Genomic DNA, 7,744 nt, shown 5'->3' on the forward strand with positions numbered 1-7,744 from the left:
AAAATAGTGTGCTAAGGAAGCTAAACCTTGTAGTTAGCTTGTAAGCTAGCAAGCTACAAAGATTTGTCCCTAAGATTTTCAACCAAGAATCAACCTCGAATGCTACACTAGGAGAATAAAATCAATTGCAAGATATCACCCCATATTCCTAGAAGCAACCTAGAACATCAACCAAGCTGAGCAACCAAGAGGAGTATAAATATCCCCCCCCCTTGATGCTCCATTCGGCCCTAATGAAAAAAGGGGAAGAATTCAAATTCAAAACTCTAAGTTCTAGCTCTTGTTAAATTCTCCAATTAATTCTCAAGCCTCCTAGCAATTAAACTAAGGTAAGAATCATACCAAGCACTTCCAAGCCTCCACCATCCTCAAGAACACATCTCAAGCTTTCAAGAAAGGTAAAAATCTTTGGCCCAACTTTATTTAAGATTCATTTTTAAGATCCATTTAGCATGTGGTAGTAAACCTAGTGTAATGAGTGTTATTGATGAAATCTTGATGATTAAGTTAAGTAGATTTGAGGTTGGTTGTTGTTGCCTTAAGAAAATGATGTTCTTGAGAGGAGTTTATGTGGTGATGATGATATGATGACTGTTGGTGGCTGTGTTAAAAGTTTGGGCGTAAATAAAACCCCGATCGTAAACGTAACTTCGTTAAAACCAACAAATCGTAACTTTAAGTTTCTGCAGAAAGTCCCGAAGTTGTAAACTGTAGTTTCTTGAAAACTAACCTTTTTTTAGGATATACAGTGTTATAAAGATCGTTTAGGCGCTTTAATCTCTTGATTCCGATTTACAGATCAAAAGGTATGGTCATTTTACTAAAAGTGATTTACGCGACAAAAACCGCTACGAATCACGAACTTTGAAAATATAAAGGATAGACTTAAGGGTTTTCATAAATCATGAAATTTTTACAGAGAGTAACATATTGAGTTTCCTAACTTCCATAAAAATTTCAAGTGAAAACAATGATTTCTCAATTTTATAAAAATGTCGGAGCCGAGACCGCGCGAGTAGAAACCATAAGAATCCATAAGCGGAGCCGACGACGATAATGAGAATGAACCTACGATACTTAGAAAAATGAAGTGACCATAATGTGAATATGACTTAAAGAAATAATAAGGGTAGTATAAGTTGAGAGGGTGCATTATAAGTAGCACATGAGTGCGAGTTGCCGTAAATTAGAACGGGACCTAACGAAATGAATTGTGTTATGGTTATAGATTTCCGAGCGGAACCTAGAGCATCCTCCACCTCGAGATACCCAGGAAAGTTTACAAACCCAACTCCATTTTTATTGTTGTGTTGTGAAAGGATGGTTTTACTATCATTGCATAAATACCATGCTTTCCATGATACGTAGTTATTGAAATTTCGCATAATGTAGCGATGTTGTACGATAAAGTATATCTCGTGAAATGTTATTTCGCTTTAAGCGTGACGTATTATATAAGACCAAGAGTCGGTCGGGATTTAAGATAAAACCCGGGAATCATTTCTGGTGATATTATAGGACGGTTATAAGTCCATAGTAGTACGTTTTAAAGGGACTCAACGTCCACTTACGAAACATTAAAACACCTCGGACTTTTATTAAAACGATTTCCCAAAGATTATATTCCCTCAACTATATTTTATTGTTCGAATAATAAATACTATATACTTATTCCTTATTATGAGAATAGTATACTCCAACATTTATTTATTTCAAACCCGATTAATCACTATAGATTATTAATTATGAAGACACAAACTAGTTGAGGAATAATATTTTAAATATTCTTTTAAAGAGTAAACTCATTCGAGGTTTCATTATTTATCGATTATCATCTAAATATTTATTAAAGGGTTTATTATTGATTTAAAAATCATAGATCCTGATTTAAAATATACTTTCTAATTTCAGAGTATCATTCGAATAATTTCAGATCGTCGGTGAATATTATCCCGACTTATTTAATATATTGAATATAGTTTCAAAGAGAAACTTTTACGCCTTATTAATTATCTGTTGACAACGGTCAACTCACATCCTTAGTACTTCCTCCGAAATTCTCGGAAGTACGTATATACATATATATACACTTATATCTTAGAGAGACAAGTTGTTTCTATCAACAAGCAAAATGCTTGGGGAACTTCGATGTGGTTTGAGTTCTCGAGATTGATAGAATTATTTTAAAGGACAAGGGAGGAGTAGACTCTGGTACTATGTGTGCTAGATGGACTACCAAAGGTACCGCATGCGAAGGTACTCAGTGTACTAAGGAACTTGTGAAGTATGTGTATACCCAAAAATAGGACACGTAGCCCGAATGCGGCAAGGGTGATAACCGGGATATGAAGGTGCCGTCCTTCTACTAGTAGAAAATGTTACTATTATCGTATTACGACTGATCATCGTATACGGTGGCTCGAACGAGTGTCCTAATTCTTCCAATTCGAATTGAGATGCAATACCGTAACCCAAGCCTAGGTGCTGGGATTACTATTAAGGTATTCACAGGATATTAAAATCCCTTAAAGAATTGTTTTCATAAGAAGGTGTGTATCACCAAGGACAACTATTTTCGAATAGAACATAATTATCATATATGATATTATCATACAGTCATTGTTATACTGTACATTATTATGCTGGGCATTATAGCTCACACTTATTTTCTTAAATTAAAACAACACAATAGTGAATCAAGATGCCTGCCATGAGAACCACAGCCAGGAAATGGGTAGGAAATGGCCAGCTATTCCATAGATTGTTTGGTGCTGTACCACAGGTAGTCAGAATAAGTTGGATTAGTTTGCAGTTGTTTATAGTTCAGTTTATTTATAAGTATGACTTATGTAAGGTAAGAAACAAGAAACATATATTTGGCCGGCGGACTAGCCTTACCTAAAGGTCACTCCCCGGTAAGATTAATTACTTTTGGGTTGTAATAAATATCACTTGATGGTTGCCAATTACTCTAGTTAGGATGGCTCGTTTCCAAGACAATAACCTGTAAGTGTGTGTGTGTGATAAGTGTGGTGTCGTGAAGCGTGAGTATTTATATATTATAGTGTGAGTTGTGTGGTTGTAAGAGTTTAGATGGCGTGGCTTCCGAGACTCCTGGTCCCGGGTGGCTTCCGAGACTCTTGGTCCCGGGTTTTGGGGCGCCACACCTCTTCTTCAGCCACAATCTCATTTTCGGGAATTGGCAAGGGTGCAAACGCACCTACATTCCGGACAGAATTTTCAGAGTCTTCATTTTCCTGAATTTGGGGGCTTGCGACCTTTTCAGACCTCACAGTGATGGTGTTCACCTGTTATTTAACTTCCGTCATGCCTGAGTTGGCTTCTATATCACTAGGAAGCGTTCCTGGTGGTCGATTCAATAAGGCATTAGAAATTTGCCCTATTTGGTTCTCCAGAGTCTTGATTGAAACCGCTTGGCTTTAGCACATAAGCCTCAACTCGTCCAATTCAGATTTTTCATTAACAGATGGGCCTGGACCTCCATGAGATTGTTGTTGCATCCCTTGTGGCTGAAACGAATATCTTGGTGCAAACTATTGCTGGAAACCATGTGGATTGAATTGCTTGTTTCCAAACTGCCGGTACGGCTGTTGCATTGCATTCTGATTGTTGCTTTAGCTGAAGTTCAGAGGATTCCAGTTGTCAGGATGATAAGTGGCAGGAACTGGTTGCTGCGATCTCCGAAATTTGCTCGCAAACCGAGCTGATTCATAAGATATAGCACAATGCTCCATCGCATGCGCACCTGTATACAGCTCACAAACACTGGCTATCTGATTAACTCCATAGTTGGCTAGAGAATAGATTTTCATAGATATCGCCTTAACTGAGCAGTGATGGTCGTAGCTATATCCACCTCAAGAACTCCTGCTACCTTTCCTTGTGGCATTCTCTAGGTTTGGTACTGATATTCATTAGCAGCCATCAGTTCAATTAGATCATAAACTTCCTCATAGCTCTTTGCCCATAATGCTCCACCTGATGTTGCATCAGAATGGGTCTTGACCGTGCTCCTGAACTGTTATAGAAGTAATTTATCACCATCCAGTCAGGCATTCCATGATGAGGACACTTCCTAAGCATCTCCTTATAGCGCTCTCAAGCTTCACATAGAGATTCACCTAATTGTTGTACAAATTGAGAAATAGCATTTCTGATCGCCGCTGCCTTCGCCATAGGGAAGAATTTAGTGAGAAACTTTTGAGCAAGATCTTCCCAAGTAGGAATCGAACCAGCTGGTAGAGAGTGTAACTATCCCTTAGCCTTATCCCTTAGAGAGAATAGGAAAAGCCTCAATTTCACAGCATCATCAGAGACATTGTTGAACTTGAAAGTGTCACAGATCTCAATGAAGTCCCTAATATGCATGTTAGGATCTTCTGTTGAGCACCCCCAAACTGAACTGAGTTCTGGACCATCTGGATCATGCCAGGCTTGATCTCGAAGGTATTAGCCGCAATGGCTGGCCTGACAATGCTTGATTGAATGTCCATGATCTTTCGTTGAGAATAATCCATCAAAGCTTTCAGATTCGCTGCTAGTTCCCCCATTGCAACGAAAACTTTTTCTTCAACTTTTTCCTCTTCATCAACTTCACCTAGTGTTTCCTTACGAGATTGAGAACGCGTTCGCATACACGCTCTCTAGAGTACCTGGAACATAAATAAAGTAAACCGTGAAAGTAAAAGAATTCGAGTTAGTGAACTTTAACAACCACTGATGTCAAGCACATAAACTAAATTTAACACCGAGTGTGTAAATATGTGTCGATTATGTGTTTATATGGCTATTATAGCAGAATAGTATAAATTGATATATAAGGTGTTTTATTTGGAAATTTGTGTGTGATTGTTTTTAAAGATAATGTTTTATGATGAAAATTAGTTTTCAAAATATTTTTATTTTAAATTTATAAAAGTAATCTCATTAAATCTCTAAAATTTCAAATTATATATTATGGTATAATCTTTGTGATGAAATTATATTTTTATTTATAAAAATCATTCTTTTAAATGATATTTGGAAATGTGAATAAAAAAATTTTGATTACTAAATTGTCCATGCATGCATTTGATCATCCAAAAGGAGAGAGGGACACTAATGTCATTTCCAACCTAACATCTTTTCTACTAGCCAAATTACTAGCATAGCCTTGCATTCATATTTTGGTTAATGTGTAGTGGAAGGATAATCAAGTAAATTCTCAACCCCTCTACCTAGAATAACACATGTAAACCCACCAAATGATCAAGGTCATCATTTGTGATAACTCCACTCAACCAACTTACTTTCTTTTCTCTCACTCCTCTCTCTTTTTCTTCCTCTCAGCCGAAACCAACACATACACAGACACACACACACACACACACACACACACTCATTTTTCATCCAATTTCTCAAGGTCCTAGTGTAATTCCATCCTCCAACTCATGTTCAATTAATTTCTATATATTTTGTGTTGAGATTAGAATGATCAAGTATTGCATGCCTAGTATACTTAGCAACTCAAGAGGAAGGCCTTGATTCTTATGAGTTTAAGGTCCAAATCATGAGACACATTATTTTTCGAGATGGTCATGGTTGGTAAAGTGTTATACTCCCACTAGTTTCCATCAACACCATTCGGCAATGGCTTTTTAGGAGCCGAATGAAACCAAATTTTTGGTTGTTTTGTTACATTTAAGTTTAAGCACAAAAATCATTTTTTTCCTAGTTAAAAATCTTTGCATTTTATTGATTCTTATGCTCCTTGTCATATCAAGTCATTCATGTTAGTATAGGCTCTTGCATGTTGATCAAAATCATGTTTTCTTTGTTAAAAACTTTTGCATGTCATGAATTTCTATGATCCTTATTTTATTAAGTCATGCATGTTGATTTAACCTTTTGCATGTTGACTAAAACTAGGTGTTATCATGAGTTTCCTAGCTAAATATTTTTGCATGTCATGTTTTACTTGAGATATTGATTATAAGTACTTGCATGTTGGTTTTTGGTACTAAAATTGCTAAGTGCTAATAGTGTACATTTGAGACTAGTTATCCTATGGTTAAGTGCTATTGTTGGCTTCAAATTTAACTTGCATGCTCTAGATAATATCTTATTTTGTTAGATATATTTGATGATGTCATGAATAATTTGATGTGTTTAGTTTTAGAACATAATATCAGGACTTATCAGGACTTAGCTGGGAATCAGGACAGGAAGATATCAAAACTTAAGGTATCAGAACTTAAGGAAGGATATGCTTCAGAAGTAAAGTGCGGCTGATTTCTAGGAGAGGATCTGGACTAAACAAAGGAAGATATGCTTTAGGAGTTGGATGACCAGAAGACTTGTAAAAAGATAATATTTGATTGATATATTTTAGGAAGAGATATATTTCTTATCAATTAGAAGATATCTTGTAACTGTGTATTATATAAACACAGATTAGGGTTTACACTATATGAGTTATCATTCACGAGAATATTATTCATTGTAACCCTAGCAGCTCTTACTGATTGAAAGGAATATGTCCTAAGTCCAATCATGTATTAGGATTTAGGAATAACTTTTTATATAATCTGTTTTGATTTCATTAATTTTAATAAAAGACTTGTTTTGTTTTTATTACGGGCTCTATCTATTTAAGTGTTTAAATAAGATATACCATAGTTTAGAGTAAAGCTTTTTATGGATTATGATGAGATCATAATAGTGAGACCTAAAAAGATGATAACTCTAAACTTAAATAGTTCCTGGTCGTAGGATTACTAACTGGTAATTAATAATCCGCAGAGATCGATACATACTATGTTTGCTTCATTATGAAGGATGTATGTTCTCATAGACATTTGTGTGGTGACACTATAGCTAGTATGTAGGTGCTTATTATGGAATAAATTCACTGAACATGACTCGCACAGCTGAACAACTGATGGAGTTCACTCACGTGTCAGCAGTTGTTCACATAGTGATAGTTGTACAAGTATCCTTAGACTTGAGGTCATCATAGTCATCTTGTGTACACTGAACTATGCTTTGGTTTAGTTCTTAGTCTCCAGGGACAATTATTAGGGCTCTTCTGGGTATAGGAATTTGTACACGAAGATAGTGTATGATCAATAAAGGATCTACCCCTTCCAGTGAAGGAAGCGAATGTTCAAGGCTGATCCACTTATGCTAGTTCAGAAATCTCTGGCCAGAGTGAATGAAATTAGAAAGGAGTTTCTAATTTGTATAGAACTAAGCATAGTAAATGGAAAGCAAGTGATTAAATTAGATAGGCTTGACACGAGATCCATGCTTTGTATTTAATCAGGACATTGTAGGGTAGAAGGAGTTTATTGTACGGTAACTATTCACTGAATAGGTTCTTGGTATTCTAAGCAGTTAATTCATATTATCCGAATAGTCACGATATGCTGAGAAGTATCCCTCACGATGTAGAATAAATGTGATTAATTAATTAATCATATTTAATAAATTAGAGAATTTAATAAATAATGATAAAATAGTTTTATTATTATTTATTTCTACTACCGGCTTAATATTGAACCTACAAGGTCACACCATAAAAAGAGAATGATTTAATGGTGGAGGAATTAATTAATAATGGCTTATAATTATTTATTTATGAAATAAATAATTAATTGGGAAATTTAATAATTGATTAAATGAGATTTAATTAATTATAAATTAATTAAGAAAAGTTCTTAATATTATTAATTAAAGGATTTAA

The 7,744-nt window shown here is 35.3% G+C and overlaps 1 non-coding gene across 1 annotated transcript; it reads left to right on the forward strand.

Annotated features, from left to right (window-relative positions):
- The first annotated feature begins 4,075 nt into the window (after nucleotides 1-4,075).
- LOC141676379 (small nucleolar RNA R71) lies at nucleotides 4,076-4,182 on the forward strand. The gene has a single exon (XR_012556972.1). It is a non-coding gene; the product is annotated as a small nucleolar RNA R71 (small nucleolar RNA).
- The last annotated feature ends 3,562 nt before the right edge of the window (nucleotides 4,183-7,744 follow it).

This window comes from Apium graveolens, chromosome 7 (assembly GCF_009905375.1).
Source record: "Apium graveolens cultivar Ventura chromosome 7, ASM990537v1, whole genome shotgun sequence".
Lineage (NCBI taxonomy): Eukaryota > Viridiplantae > Streptophyta > Magnoliopsida > Apiales > Apiaceae > Apium > Apium graveolens.